Below are 15481 nucleotides of genomic sequence, written 5' to 3' on the forward strand. Positions count from 1 at the left end.
GAGGGGACACTGAATAGTGCACGGTACATCCAAACCGTCATCGAACCCATCGTTCTACCATTCCTAGACCGGCAAGGGAACTTGCTGTTCCAACAGGACAATACACGTCCGCATGTATCCCGTGCCACCCAACGTGCTCTAGAAGGTGTAAGTCAACTACCCTGGCCAGAAAGATCTCCGGATCTGTCCCCCATTGAGCATGTTTGGGACTGGATGAAGCGTCGTCTCACGCGGTCTGCACGTCCAGCACGAACGCTGGTCCAACTGAGGCGCCAGGTGGAAATGGCATGGCAAGTCGTTCCACAGGACTACATCCAGCATCTCTACGATCGTCTCCATGGGAGAATAGCAGCCTGCATTGCTGCGAAAGGTGGATATACACTGTACTAGTGCCGACATTGTGCATGCTCTGTTGCCTGTGTCTATGTGCCTGTGGTTCTGTCAGTGTGATCATGTGATGTATCTGACCCCAGGAATGTGTCAATAAAGTTTCCCCTTCCTGGGACAATGAATTCACGGTGTTCTTATTTCAATTTCCAGGAGTGTATTTTAATATGTTATTCCACAAGAAACTAAAGAAAAAAGCTCATATACACATAGGTCCGCAAATGTTTAGTTACGTAGTTAAGGCTAATAGAAGAGTTCACCTGAAATTTAGCAACTTTGTTAATATGAAGCGACCGCAAAACTGTACGAGGTTGAAGTAAAGCACGATTTGCATGTATTTTGTTGTTAATCTAGTAAAACATGTCCCAGACGTGGACATCCAGAGAAGCAAAGATTATTATACAAGTAAATTTGAGTACTTTCCGTTAAGAATGTAGAAACGTTTACGTCATTGTTGGCAACCGTCAATTACTTGTTTCAGTCGTTTCTTAACCTTGAAACGAATTAGTTTTCTGTATTTTTCAGTGAAGGGCCGGCCGCGGTAGCCGAGGGGTTCTAGGCGCCTCAATCCGGAACGGCGCGACTGCTACGGTCGCAGGTTCGAATCCTGCCTCGGGCATGGATGTGTGTGATGCCCTTAGGTTAGTTACGTTTAAGTAGTTCTAAGTCCTAGGGGACTGATGACCTCAGATGTTAAGTCCCGTAGTGCTCAGAGCCATTTTTTGTTCAGTGAAAGAACATAATAACAACAGCGTATTTAAGTGAAACCACATAGTAACTGTTGTAGATTATTTATGAAATAGGGATGCCTTTCACATTTACGACACAGGAATACGCCGATGTGCCGTTTATTTGTGGCCAGTGTGATGGTAATGCAACGGTTGCAGTTAACGAATATCGCGTACGTTATCCAACTCGGAGGATTCAGAATGCACGAACCATTAGTGGAGCACTTCGAAACGGGCGACAGGTTCTCTACCTAGCGTTCATAATCAGTACGACCGCTCGATACGTGAAGACGAAGATATTATGGATGCTGAAACTTCCTGGCAGATTAAATCTTGTGCTGGACCGAGACTCGAACTTGAGACCTTTGCCTTCTGCGGGCAAGTGCTCTACCAACTGAGCTACCCAAGCAAGACTCACGCTCAGTCCTCACAGCTTTACTTCTGCCAGTACCTAGGCAAAGGTCCCAAGTTCGAGTCTCGGTCCGGCACACAATTTTAGTCTGCCAGGAAGTTTCATATCAGCGCACACTCCGCTGCAGAGTGAAAGTCTCATTCTGGAAACATCCCCCCGGCTGTGGCTAAGCCATGTCTCCGCAATATCCTTTCTTTCAGGAGTGCTAGTTCTGCAAGGTTCGCAGGAGAGCTTCTGTAAAGTTTGGAAGGTAGGAGACGGATACTGGCAGAAGTAAAGCTGTGAGGACGGGGCGTGTGTCGTGCTTGGGTAGCTCAGTTGGTAGAGCACTTGCCCGCCGGGTATGGTCTGAAGCAAACCCACATCAACAGTGCAACGCAGTTTCCAGGAATGATTTAGCATAAATGTGCGGTGTGGTATAATCGAAACACACTTAATTGGACCATTCGTTTTCGCAGGACGTCTAACTGGCGAGACGCACTTACAACTCTTTCAAGAACAAATGCCCCGATTGCTCGAAGATGTTCCAATTGCTACGCGACAGCAAATGTATTTTCAACATGACGGCGCGCCTCCACATTTCACCAACGCCGTTACTGCACATTTAAATGAACATTTTCCCCAGAATTGGATTGGTCATGGTGCTACACGTCTGTGGCCACCCAGGTCGTCCGATTTAACACCAATGGATTTTTGTGTTTGAGGATGGATGAAAGATATAGTTTATGAGGACAAAGTCAATACACGTGAGGCATTACTTGTTCGCATTATGAATGCAATAGACGAAATTAAGAACAATCCTGTGAAACTGAAAAGAGGAACAAAATCTGTTCATACACGTGTAGCTAAATGCATTTAACTCGGTGGAGACATTTTTGAACATTCATTCTGAACGTACTGTATTCATTAACAGTGAGCTTTGTTTTTTCCGGTTTAGCAAAGATTCACGTGAGCTATGGTATTAATAAAAGCAAATTATCTGACAGATTCATATAGTTTCACTTAACGTTGTTAATATCATTTTTCCAAAATTAAATTCTCTACAACTTCTTGCAATTGTCTGGAATTTAAAAATCAAATTGGGCCAAGTAGTGAATAAATTAAAAATGTTATGGGATTACATCTATGCTTCTCCGGATGTTCTGGAAAACTACTGAAGATACATGTCTTTGACATGTTTTATTAGATTCACCAGATCAATAACAACCAAATGAATGAAAATCGTGCTTTACTTTATCCTCATACAGTTTTGCGATGGCTTCATATTAGCGAAGTTGCTAAATTCCAGGCAAAATCTTTTATTAGCCGTAACTCCGTAACTAAACATTTGCAGACCTATGTTTCTATGAACTTTTTTCTTTAGTTTTACTTGTAGAATAACATATTAAAGTATTTGCATATCTCCTTGACTCATCCTGTATATGATAAATATGGCTGCCATTGTTTCGATGTGAGCAGAGGCGATCGTCGCAGTTTCCGCTTTGGTCTCCAACGACCGTAACGCTCGCGTGACGGGGACAGCATTTTTCTATTGTTCGGAGGACCTCAGGAGCACCTGTAAAGCAGCGTCGAAAAGACCGCGAGCAGTTTCGAAATGTCTCTATTTGTTCCGAGTTGGAAACAAGGCAGTACTTGCAAGGGCAACAGCAATTCTGTCAGCGAGAGCGTTTCTACTGGAGGTCGCAGAGTGTGTCTTATTTGCGGCCAGGAAAAATAAGATGACGAAACGCACGCGAACGGCAACCTGTGGGATAATTGCTCGCGGAGAACATATGTGGGCGCAAAACCTGCCGGCAGTGTGTTGTCCATCGTCCGGCGGAGAACTCGTCCGCTGCCTCCGTTGGGCAACTCTTGAGGTCCCGAACAGCCCGGCGCCAGAGCAACCGTAAGCATCCCTCTCCTTCAATAATATTCCTATACTTTTTTGGTGTTATTTTGCAGCGCGTTTCGTCACGCGTACCTTTAGTAACAGCAAGGCCAACCAACTTTTATTAACTGGTGTACTACATTTCAAAGTGACAGACAGATGTCACTATGAAACTTCCTGGAAGATTAAAACTGTGTGCCCGACCGAGACTCGAACTCGAGACCTTTGCCTTTCGCGGGCAAGTGCTCTACCATCTGAGCTACCCAAGCACGACTCACGTCCGGTACTCACAGCTTTACTTCTGCCAGTATCTCGTCTCCTACCTTCCAAACTTTACAGAAGCTCTCCTGCGAAACTTGCAGAACTATCACTCCTGAAAGAAAGGATATTGCGGATACATGGCTTAGCCACAGCCTGGGGGATGTTTCCAGAATGAGATTTTCACTCTGCAGTGGAGTGTGCGCTGATATGAAACTTCTTGGCAGATTAAAACTGTGTGCCCGACCGAGACTCGAACTCGGGACCTTTGCCTTTCGCGGGCAAGTGCTCTACCATCTGAGCTACCCAAGCACGACTCACGTCCGGTACTCACAGCTTTACTTCTGCCAGTATCTCGTCTCCTACCTTCCAAACTTTACAGAAGCTCTCCTGCGAAACTTGCAGAACTATCACTCCTGAAAGAAAGGATATTGCGGATACATGGCTTAGCCACAGCCTGGGGGATATTTCCAGAATGAGATTTTCACTCTGCAGTGGAGTGTGCGCTGATATGAAACTTCTTGGCAGATTAAAACTGTGTGCCCGACCGAGACTCGAACTCGGGACCTTTGCCTTTCGCGGGCAAGTGCTCTACCATCTGAGCTACCCAAGCACGACTCACGTCCGGTACTCACAGCTTTACTTCTGCCAGTATCTCGTCTCCTACCTTCCAAACTTTACAGAAGCTCTCCTGCGAAACTTGCAGAACTATCACTCCTGAAAGAAAGGATATTGCGGATACATGGCTTAGCCACAGCCTGGGGGATGTTTCCAGAATGAGATTTTCACTCTGCAGCGGAGTGTGCGCTGATATGAAACTTCCTGGCAGATTAAAACTGTGTGCCCGACCGAGACTCGAACTCGGGACCTTTGCCTTTCGCGGGCAAGTGCTCTACCATCTGAGCTACCCAAGCACGACTCACGTCCGGTACTCACAGCTTTACTTCTGCCAGTATCTCGTCTCCTACCTTCCAAACTTTACAGAAGCTCTCCTGCGAAACTTGCAGAACTATCACTCCTGAAAGAAAGGATATTGCGGATACATGGCTTAGCCACAGCCTGGGGGATGTTTCCAGAATGAGATTTTCACTCTGCAGCGGAGTGTGCGCTGATATGAAACTTCCTGGCAGATTAAAACTGTGTGCCCGACCGAGACTCGAACTCGGGACCTTTGCCTTTCGCGGGCAAGTGCTCTACCATCTGAGCTACCCAAGCACGACTCACGTCCGGTACTCACAGCTTTACTTCTGCCAGTATCTCGTCTCCTACCTTCCAAACTTTACAGAAGCTCTCCTGCGAAACTTGCAGAACTATCACTCCTGAAAGAAAGGATATTGCGGATACATGGCTTAGCCACAGCCTGGGGGATGTTTCCAGAATGAGATTTTCACTCTGCAGCGGAGTGTGCGCTGATATGAAACTTCCTGGCAGATTAAAACTGTGTGCCCGACCGAGACTCGAACTCGGGACCTTTGCCTTTCGCGGGCAAGTGCTCTACCATCTGAGCTACCGAAGCACGACTCACGTCCGGTACTCACAGCTTTACTTCTGCCAGTATCTCGTCTCCTACCTTCGAAACTTTACAGAAGCTCTCGTGCGAAACTTGCAGAACTATCACTAGTTCTGCAAGCTTATTTTTTCTGTCCGCAAATACGACACACTCTGCGACCTCCAGTAGAAACGCTCTCGCTGACAGAATTGCTGTTGCCCTTGCAAGTACTGCCTTGTTCTAGCACTAGTTCTTCAAGTTTCGCAGGAGAGCTTCTGTAAAGTTTGGAAGGTAGGAGACGAGATACTGGCAGAAGTAAAGCTGTGAGTACCGGGCGTGAGTCGTGCTTGGGTAGCTCAGATGGTAGAGCACTTGCCCGCGAAAGGCAAAGGTCCCGAGTTCGAGTCTCGGTCGGGCACACAGTTTTAATCTGCCAGGAAGATTCATATCAGCGCACACTCCGCTGCAGAGTGAAAATTTCATTCCAGATGTCACTATGTTTGAACATAGTCATCAAGTCGCTGTAAACAACAGCGGGAGTAACCTACCATTCGCTCAGTACCTCGACACTAGAAACACGCTCCTCGAGCACGGAGCCGTTCGAGGGCCGCTGTGCGAACTTCCTCACTGCCGCAAAATCGTCAACTGCTGTGAACCAGTTCCTCGATCGCCTCGACATAGTCGTCTCTGGTTGAGATACTGATAGCTTTCCTTCCCGATCAGCGTCAAACACGGCTGTTTGGCCTTGGTCAAATTGTTGGTACCAGTTCACTACGGTTCGACGCGACACTGCATTTGGTCCGTATACCGTTAGAATTTGATGGTGAATCTGTGCGCGTTTTAGGCGTTTTCCCCCCAATAATCGTACTGTCCAGCGTAGTTCGGAGTACGTTTCCGGTTGCCACTCCATTTCAGTCGCTCACAGTAATGCACCTACTGTCTATACCACAGCAGAACTACCTGCAGGAAACCATGAATGACACATGTAATTTGCTCTCTGAAGCTCCTAGGTAGCTAAATTACACAAGGAAATATTTTATTAGCCGGCCGATGTGGCCGAGCGGTTCTCAAAATGTTCAAATGTGTGTGAAATCTTATGGGACTTAACTGCTAAGGTCATCAGGCCCTAAGCTTACACACTTCTTAACCTGAATTATCCTCAGGACGAACACACACACCCATGCCCGAGGGAGGACTCGAACCTCAGCCGAGACCAGCCGCAGAGGCCATGACTGCAGCGCCTGAGACTGCTCGGCTAATCCCGCGCAGCCCGAGCGGCTCTAGACGCTACAGTTTGGAACCGCGCGACCGCTACGGTCGCAGGTTCGAATCCTTTCTCGGGCATGGATGTGTGTGATGTCCTTAGGTTAGTTAGGTTTAAGTAGTTCAAAGTTCTAGGGGACTGATGACCTCAGAAGTTAAGTCCCATAGTGCTCAGAGCCATTTGAACCAAATATTTTATCATCATAATATAATGTTGTCCATTAAAATACCACGTAGGCGGTATTTGACAAACGTCATATTGATGAAGAGTGAACTGGATGCATGGGTAGGCAAATGATTAACATTTCACCACCAATCCACAGAGCAGATACAAGTAACGCCATCTACGTTCTACAGGGCGTCCCACTTGAAAGAGGCCCCACAAACGAACATTTGCTTAAATTATACTTAAACGCTTTGCATAAAAATCACGGAATGGAATGAAATGAGCATGTCATAGCTTGTTCCTGGGGAAATAAAGGTGAACCACAAAAGGTGCTGGAAGTGACCGCTCCCGACTTGTAAACACAGTCGAACACGACGCTGCAGATTCTCGAATGTTGCTGCCAGAACCTCTGGTGTCACCGACTGGATTTCACGGATGATTTTCTCTCGTAAATCTTCCAAGTTGTGTGGCTTGTTCCTGTAGATCTTGCCTTCTAGGACACCCGAGAGAAAAACGTAAAGTGGCTTTAAATCAGGTGCCCCCAGGGAGCCACAGTCCTTTCGAAATCACTCTACCAGGGAAAAATGAATCTTCCTCGACCACGGTCACTCGAGACTTGCTGCTTATGGCGCCATCCTGTCGGTACCAGCTGACGGTAAGTTCTTCATCGTCCAACTGATTCACAAGTTCCCGATACATTTCGATGTAAATTGCGCTCGTCACAGTAGACTCGAAAAAAATCGGTCCGAAGATGTGACGCTCTGATATTGCACTGAAAATGCCAATCTTTTGCGAATGGAGGGGTTGCCCGACCAGCGCATGCGGCATTTCATTACACCACAAACGTGGTTTCTGACAGTCTGCGTAGTCAGAGAAGTGTAACTACGGCTCATCACTCAACGACGTGTACTGCAATATTCCTGGCCTCTGAGCAATAAATTGCTGAAACCGACGGCAAAATGTAATGCGTTTGTCTTTGTCATTGACATTCAGTTCCTAAACAACTGTAAAGCTGTACGGATACGTACCAGCTTTCTTCGCAGCTCTGTGAATGTGCTCCGTGACATTCCACAGTCGTGAGATAACCGTCGAACAGCCTTTGCAGGAGGGGCCAACAATTGTTGTTTCATGTCAGTCAGTTATTCTTCCAATAATGACGGCCGTCCCCCGCTGTGGAGATCCGATACCGATCTACATCTCTCCATCTTATTCGCTAACATTTACATGCAGCATTTACACTGAAGCGCTAAAGAAACAGGAATTGGTATGCATATTATAATACAGAGATATGTAAACAGCCTAAATAAGACATCAAATGTCTGGTGTAGTTGTTACGAGGGCAGTTCAATAAGTAATGCAACACATTTTTTTCTTGGCCAATTTTGGTTGAAAAAACCGGAAATTTCTTGTGGAATATTTTCAAACATTCCCGCTTCGTCTCGTATAGTTTCATTGACTTCCGACAGGTGGCAGCACTGTACGGAGCTGTTAAAATGGCGTCTGTAACGGATGTGCGTTGCAAACAACGGGCAGTGATCGAGTTTCTTTTGGCGGAAAACCAGGGCATCTCAGATATTCATAGGCGCTTGCAGAATGTCTACGGTGATCTGGCAGTGGACAAAAGCACGGTGAGTCGTTGGGCAAAGCGTGTGTCATCATCGCCGCAAGGTCAAGCAAGACTGTCTGATCTCCCGCGTGCGGCCGGCCGTGCACAGCTGTGACTCCTGCAATGGCGGAGCGTGCGAACACACTCGTTCGAGATGATCGACGGATCACCTTCAAACAACTCAGTGCTCAACTTGACATCTCTGTTGGTAGTGCTGTCACAATTGTTCACCAGTTGGGATATTCAAAGGTTTGTTCCCGCTGGGTCCCTCGTTGTCTAACCGAACACCATAAAGAGCAAAGGAGAACCGTCTGTGCAGAATTGCTTGCTCGTCATGTGGCTGAGGGTGACAATTTCTTGTCAAAGATTGTTACAGGCGATGAAACATGGGTTCATCACTTCGAACCTGAAACAAAACGGCAATCAATGGAGTGGCGCCACACCCACTCCCCTACTATGAAAAAGTTTAAAGCCATACCCTCAGCCGGTAAAGTCATGGTTACAGTCTTCTGGGACGCTGATATTCTGTTCGATGTCCTTCCCCATGGTCAAACGATCAACTCTGAAGTGTATTGCGCTACTCTTCAGAAATTGAAGAAACGACTTCAGCGTGTTCGTAGGCACAAAAATCTGAACGAGCTTCTCCTTCTTCATGACAACGCAAGACCTCACACAAGTCTTCGCACCCGAGAGGAGCTCACAAAACTTCAGTGGACTGTTCTTCCTCATGCACCCTACAGCCCCGATCTCGCACCGTCGGATTTCCATATGTTTGGCCCAATGAAGGACGCAATCCGTGGGAGGCACTACGCGGATGATGAAGAAGTTATTGATGTAGTACGACGTTGGCTCCGACATCGACCAGTGGGATGGTACCGTGCAGGCATACAGGCCCTCATTTCAAGGTGGCGTAAGGCCGTAGCATTGAATGGAAATTACGTTGAAAAATAGTGTTGTGTAGCTAAAAGATTGGGGAATAACCTGGTGTATTTCAATGCTGAATAAAACAACCCCTGTTTCAGAAAAAAAATGTGTTTCATTACTTATTGAACTGCCCTCGTAGATCGGTTAGTGCTGCTACAATGGCAGGGTATCAAGATTTAAGTGAGACTGAACGTAGTGTTATAGTCGGCGCGCGAGCCATGGGACACAGCATCTGCGAGATAGCGATGAAGTGGGGATTTTCCCGTACGACCATTTCACCAGTGTTCTGTGAATATCACAAATCCGGTAAAGCATCAAATCTTCGACATCACTACGGCCAGAAAAAGATTCTGCAAGAACGGGACCTACGACGACTGAAGAGAATCGTTCAACATGAAAGAAGTGCAACCGTTCCGCAAATTGCTACAGATTTCAATACTGGGTCATCAACAAGTGTCAGGGCGCGAACCATTCAACGAAACATCATCGACATGGGCCTTTGGAGCCGAAGGCGCATTCGTGTCCCCTTGAATACTGCGCGACACAAAGCTTTAACCTCGCCTGGTCCGTCAACAACGACATTGGACAGTTGATAATTGGAAACATGTTGCCTGGTCGGACGAGTCTCCATCCAGAGGATGGACGCGTATGGGTATGGAGACAACCTCATGAATCCGTGCACCCTGCACGTCAGCAAGGGACTTATCAAGCTGGTTGAGGCTCTCTAATGGTGTCGGGCGTGTGCAGTTGGAGTGATGTGGGACTCCTGATACGTCTAGATACGACTCTGACAGGTGACACGTACGTAAGCATCTTGTCTGATCACCTGCATCCATTCATGCCCATTGTGCATTCCAACGGACTTGGGCAATTCCAGCAGGACAATGCGACACCCCACACGTCCAGAATTGCTGCAGAGTGGCTCTAGGAACACTCTTCTGAGTTTAAACAGTTCCACTGGCCACCAAACTCCCCAGACATGAACATTACTGAGCATATCTGGAATGCCTTGTAATGTGCTGTTCAGAAGAGATCTCCTCTCCTCCTACTTTTACGGATTTATGGACAGCCATGCAGTAATCATTGTGTCAGTTTACTCCCGCATTACTTGAGACGTCGAGCTCATGCCACGTTGTGTTGCTGCACTTCTGCGTGCTCGCGGGGGGCCTACAAGATATTAGGCAGGTGTACCAGTTTCTTTGGCTCGTCAGTGTAGAAGGCATGTGCTGGTCACCAAACAGATCAACAAACATTCACTGACATGTCTTAACGGAACCGGTAATCCAATAATGTTTCTTAAGAAACACTTGCTCTTCGACAGAATAGCGATACATTATCACTTAACACTGGTATACTGACCTCCAGCGACAGTGATGCCCGGAAACACACTGTTGCCTCAAACGATGTTGCAGAGTGCAGTGTTGCCACGTGAAGCGTCACAAAATACAAGGTACAATTTCAGCGGAATTACTACACATGTTGTGAGGCCTCTTTCGATTTGTGACGACACTAATTGAGCAACTTCGAGCGCATATAATTCGTAGGGTACAGAACATCAGAAGAAACACCAAATGATGATATACATAAGGAGGGAGTATGCAGTGAGTTCCTCTTTCAGAAATGTCATTTGAATATTGCTTGTTTATGACAAGACGGTGGCACGTGTCCGAATTCTACAGCGGCAGGATTGTGGGCTGTCGAAAAGTGCTGTTTCACATTCCATGTCATGCTGCTCGCGTTGTCCGCTCACGCAGATATGCAGTCGTCAGGTTTAGCAGACCACTGTCAACGCAATGCAGGGTCTTAATGAGTGCACGCGAGTGGAGCCTGAGATGGCAGGTCCCTCGTCGGACCCGACCAATGCAGGCACCTATATGGCGGAACGATAAACCGCACTTCGGATAGCTCACTCTCCAGGTGGCCAAATTCGGACACGTGCTCGTAGGTGGTTCTCCTTCTCACACGAGGGGCAACCGACACTGAAATGCGACTTCTGATTGAGAAACCCTGGCAAAATCTTCTTTTACTCAGGGTGTAAACGATAACTGTTTACAACGTACCACCGTAGATTGGGTGAGGACTTGACCAACACCTTGATACGGGACAATTGCCGTCTATCAAGCCGGGGAGCGGCCTCACGTGGGCATACAAAATCCACCTAAGTTCCAGAGCATGGCTCCGCGCGATATTTTGGTCAAGAGCGTTCTTTATTATCATTGTAAATCCCTTGTCCTTGCACTCACGAAATGCAAAATTCGACGTGTGTATGTAAATTGTTTGACAATGTTGACTGGAATACTCTCTTTCAAATTCTGAAGGTGGCAGGGGTAAAATACAGGGAGCGAAAGGCTATTTACAATTTGTACAGAAACCAGATGGCAGTTATAAGAGTCGAGGGACATGAAAGGGAAGCAGTGGTTGGGAAGGGAGTAAGACAGAATTGTAGCCTCTCCCCGATGTTATTCAATCTGTATATTGAGCAAGCAGTAAAGGAAACAAAAGAAAAATTCGGGGTAGGTATTAAAATCCATGGAGAAGAAATAAAAACTTTGAGGTTCGCCGATGACATTGTAATTCTGTCAGAGACAGCAAAGGACTTGGAAGAGCAGTTGAACGGAATGGATGGTGTCTTGAAGGGAGGATATAAGATGAACATCAACAAAAACAAAACGAGAATAATGGAATGTAGCCGAATTAAGTCGGGTGATGTTGAGGGTATTAGATTAGGAAATGAGAAACTTAAAGTAGTAAAGGTGTTTTGCTATTTGGGGAGCAAAATAACTGATGATGGTCGAAGTAGAGAGGATATAAAATGTAGACTGGCAATGGCAAGGAAAGCGTTTCTGAAGAAGAGAAATTTGTTAACATCGAGTATAGATTTAAGTGTCAGGAAGTCATTTCTGAAAGTATTTGTATGGAGTGTAGCCATGTATGGAAGTGAAACATGGACGGTAAATAGTTTGGACAAGAAGAGAATACAAGCTTTCGAAATGTGGTGCTACAGAAGAATGCTGAAGATTAGATGGGTAGATCACATAACTAATGAGGAAGTATTGAATAGGATTGGGGAGAAGAGAAGTTTGTGGCACAACTTGACCAGAAGAAGGGATCGGTTGGTAGGACATGTTCTGAGGCATCAAGGGATCACCAATTTAGTATTGGAGGACAGCGCGGAGGGTAAAAATCGTAGAGGGAGACCAAGAGATGAATACACTAAGCAGATTCAGAAGGTTGTAGGTTGCAGTAGGTACTGGGAGATGAAGAAGCTTGCACAGGATAGAGTAGCATGGAGAGCTGCATCAAACCAGTCTCAGGACTGAAGACCACAACAACAACAACATATGTAAATTTTACGTCAAAATATTGTAAATTTTAACAATATAAAATAACAATTAAACCGTTTTGTTTGTCTGGCCTTCTCACTACGAAACTGCTGTTTTGTAAGTTTAGATCGAATTGTATACGTAATTTTTTTGGTAAAACGTTTACAAAAGTCTTTTTCCCTTACGTTATCATCACAGGAAACTTTAAACTGGAAATGTTAACGAAACAGCCGAGTAAGCCGGTGATGTAAGAGAGCGAGAGGACACTGAAAACCTCTCGCCGAACGCGTGTGCCGTAGCTTAGCTGGCATTTGTAGGGCCAATGTTGAGTCTGTCTCCCGACTTGACACTCGGCAAGTGTTCCGTATCAAACTGTTCCTCTCGCCTTCCCCTGCGCCACTGCGACAATGTAAAATGGTGCAAGATGTTCGAAATTCTGAAAAAATTCTGAAAAAATTCTGAAAAAATAGGGAGATATGGATAATATACAATATGCGCAAGAACCAAGAGGGAATAATGAGAGTGGACGACCAAGAACGAAGTGCTCGGTTTAAAAAGGGTGTAAGACAGAGCAGACTAACACTGGCAAAAAGGGCATTCCTGGCCAAGAGAAGTCGACTCGTATCAAACATAGACCTTGATTTGAGGAAGACATTTCTGAGAACGTAATTTTGGAGGACAGCATTGTATGGCAGTGAAACATGGACCGTTGGGAAACCAGAACAGAACAGAATTGAAGCATTTGAGATGTGGTGCTACAGACGAATGTTGAAGATTAGGTGGACTGAGAAGGTAAGGAATGGGGAGGTTCTCCGCAGAATCGGTGAGGAAAGTAATATGGCCGTCCGGTGTGGCCGAGCGGTTCTAGGCGCTTCAGTCTGGAACCACGCGACCGCTACGGTCGCAGGTTCGAATCCTGCCTCGGGCATGGATGTGTGTGATGTCCTTAGGTTAGTTAGGTTTAAGTAGTTCTAAGTTTTTTTTGAAGGGAATATGTGGAAAACACTGACAAAAAGGGACAGGATGATACGACATCTGTTAAGACATCAGGAAATGACTTCCATGGTACTAGAGGGAGCCGTATAGAGCAAAAACTGTAGAGGAAGGCAGAGGTTGGAATACATCCAGCAAATAACTGAGGATGTAGGCTGCAAGTGCTTCTCTGAGAACCAGTCAGGAGAGTAATGGCTCAAACAATAAATAAAAAAATCTTGAGTGTTTAAAACTTCGCGACATGTTTGAAGAACATGTTTTGCTGGCAGTGACTTTCAATTGCTGCTCTGCCGTAGAAGTGTTACTAACGTACGTCCTTTGATCGAAAGTATCCCAAAACCACTATGTGATGCTGAATCGATCTTACGAGAGGCAGACCGCCAGTATAAAATTACGTGCAGAATACTGTGTTGTGGGTGGAGAACCAATAACGGCAGAATGGGTTGGTCACGAGCATTCAGTAACTGAAAACGTGGGCTCGTCACTGGAGTAACAAATGCATCAGGGACATTTCCGCCCATGTCAGGTTGCTCAAGTCCACTGTTTGTGGTGTGACTGTGAAGCGGAAATTCGAAGGACAACCACATTTATATATCAAGACCAGGTATACGTCATGTACTGACGCACAAGGACCTTAGAGGATTGTGGATGGTACACGTAAAAAATCGCTTGAAATCAGCGGAAGAGAACGCTCCAAAGTGCTACCACCTGTGCAGTTAGCACAATGACTTACGTAGGGAAGTGAAAAGGATTAGGTACAGCAGTCGAGGATCTCCTTACAAGCAACTCATTTCTGAACTCAGAGCTAAGCGACGCCCGAGGTGGTGTACAGAGTGAAGGAAACGAGTGATTTGGAGAGGTGAATCACGCTATACCCTGTTGCAATCTGATGGAAAGGTCTGGGTTTGGTGTATTCCTGGAGAATGTTCCCTGCCATCACGTGTTGAGAGTGGTGGTGTCACGGCATGGGGGTCTTTTTCGTGATTTGGCTGTGGTCCCCCTACGGCACTTAGGAAAACGCTAAATGCATGTTACGGCATTGTGTACAGTAGGGGAACTTTTCGGAGACGTTGATTGTTTGTATCAGCATGACAATTGTCCCTGACGCAAAGCAGCACCTGTGACGCAATGGTCGGCGGACAGTAACATTCCTGAAATTACCTTGTCTCCCGAGGGTGCTGACATGAATCCAGTGGAACACCTTCGGGACGGGTTAGCGCATCGACTTCGCTCGATGCTGGCAGCGTAAAATATCACTACCTTCTCTCGTTTAGGCTCTTCAGGAAGAATGCACTGCCATCCAATCACAGACATTCAGACAATTCAATGAAAGGGTACCAGTAGTGCTCAAGCCGTCATAAAGAGGAAGGATGGACACACCCCAATTAATGCCCACTAACAGGTGTCAATACACCTTTGATCAGATAGTGTACATCTACACTCCACAAGTCCCATTTCGCTGTGTGGCGTGAGGTGCTTCTGGTACGTCTAAGATTTCACACTTTCCCTTTCACAACTTGTGTGAGAACAGCGGTTATTCGTTATTCTCGACACGAGTTCTAATTTCCCGGATTTTTCCGTCGAAGTCCGTTCGCGAAAGTAACATGCTGTACAATTCTTCTTGGTGCATACGAACCAGAAATTCTGATAGTAAACCTTGAGAGGTGGCATGAGCCCCCTCTCATATTTCTATCTTACGATTTTCCTCTCTAATTGCATGCAGTGAAAAGTCGCTATTCCTTCACACGCGGACTTCCCATGCAGCGTCTCTCGTCACCCGGGTGGTCCGGTGACAGGCGGGCTCTGCTGATCTCTGGAAAGCGTTAAGCCGACGGGTGTGAGGAAGTCGAGTGAATGCTTTGCAGACGCCGACATTGTCAAAAGACACGCCCGGAGGGGTCTGAAGTAGCGGCTGGGCTAGAGGTTCCGTTACTTCGCAGAAACTTAGCGAAAACACTTTCTGGCGGGCTACCAGCGAGGCGTGGGAATGACTTGTGTACCCAGGTAGTTGTGGCGGGAAAATTCCCGCGCTTTCTGCAAAATAGTAACTATGATTGGCTTGCTC

The 15481-nt window shown here is 46.4% G+C and overlaps 1 protein-coding gene across 1 annotated transcript in view; it reads left to right on the forward strand.

The window, feature by feature from the left end:
• Positions 1–3332: 3332 nt before the first annotated feature.
• The window catches only part of LOC126092336 (uncharacterized), a 57509-nt gene continuing 45360 nt past the window's right edge, over positions 3333–15481 (forward strand). Inside the window, exon 1 of the mRNA XM_049907875.1 lies at positions 3333–3412. The gene's annotated coding sequence lies outside the window, so the exon portion shown is untranslated. The remainder of the gene's footprint in view (positions 3413–15481) is intronic.

Source organism: Schistocerca cancellata, chromosome 7, assembly GCF_023864275.1.
Source record: "Schistocerca cancellata isolate TAMUIC-IGC-003103 chromosome 7, iqSchCanc2.1, whole genome shotgun sequence".
Lineage (NCBI taxonomy): Eukaryota > Metazoa > Arthropoda > Insecta > Orthoptera > Acrididae > Schistocerca > Schistocerca cancellata.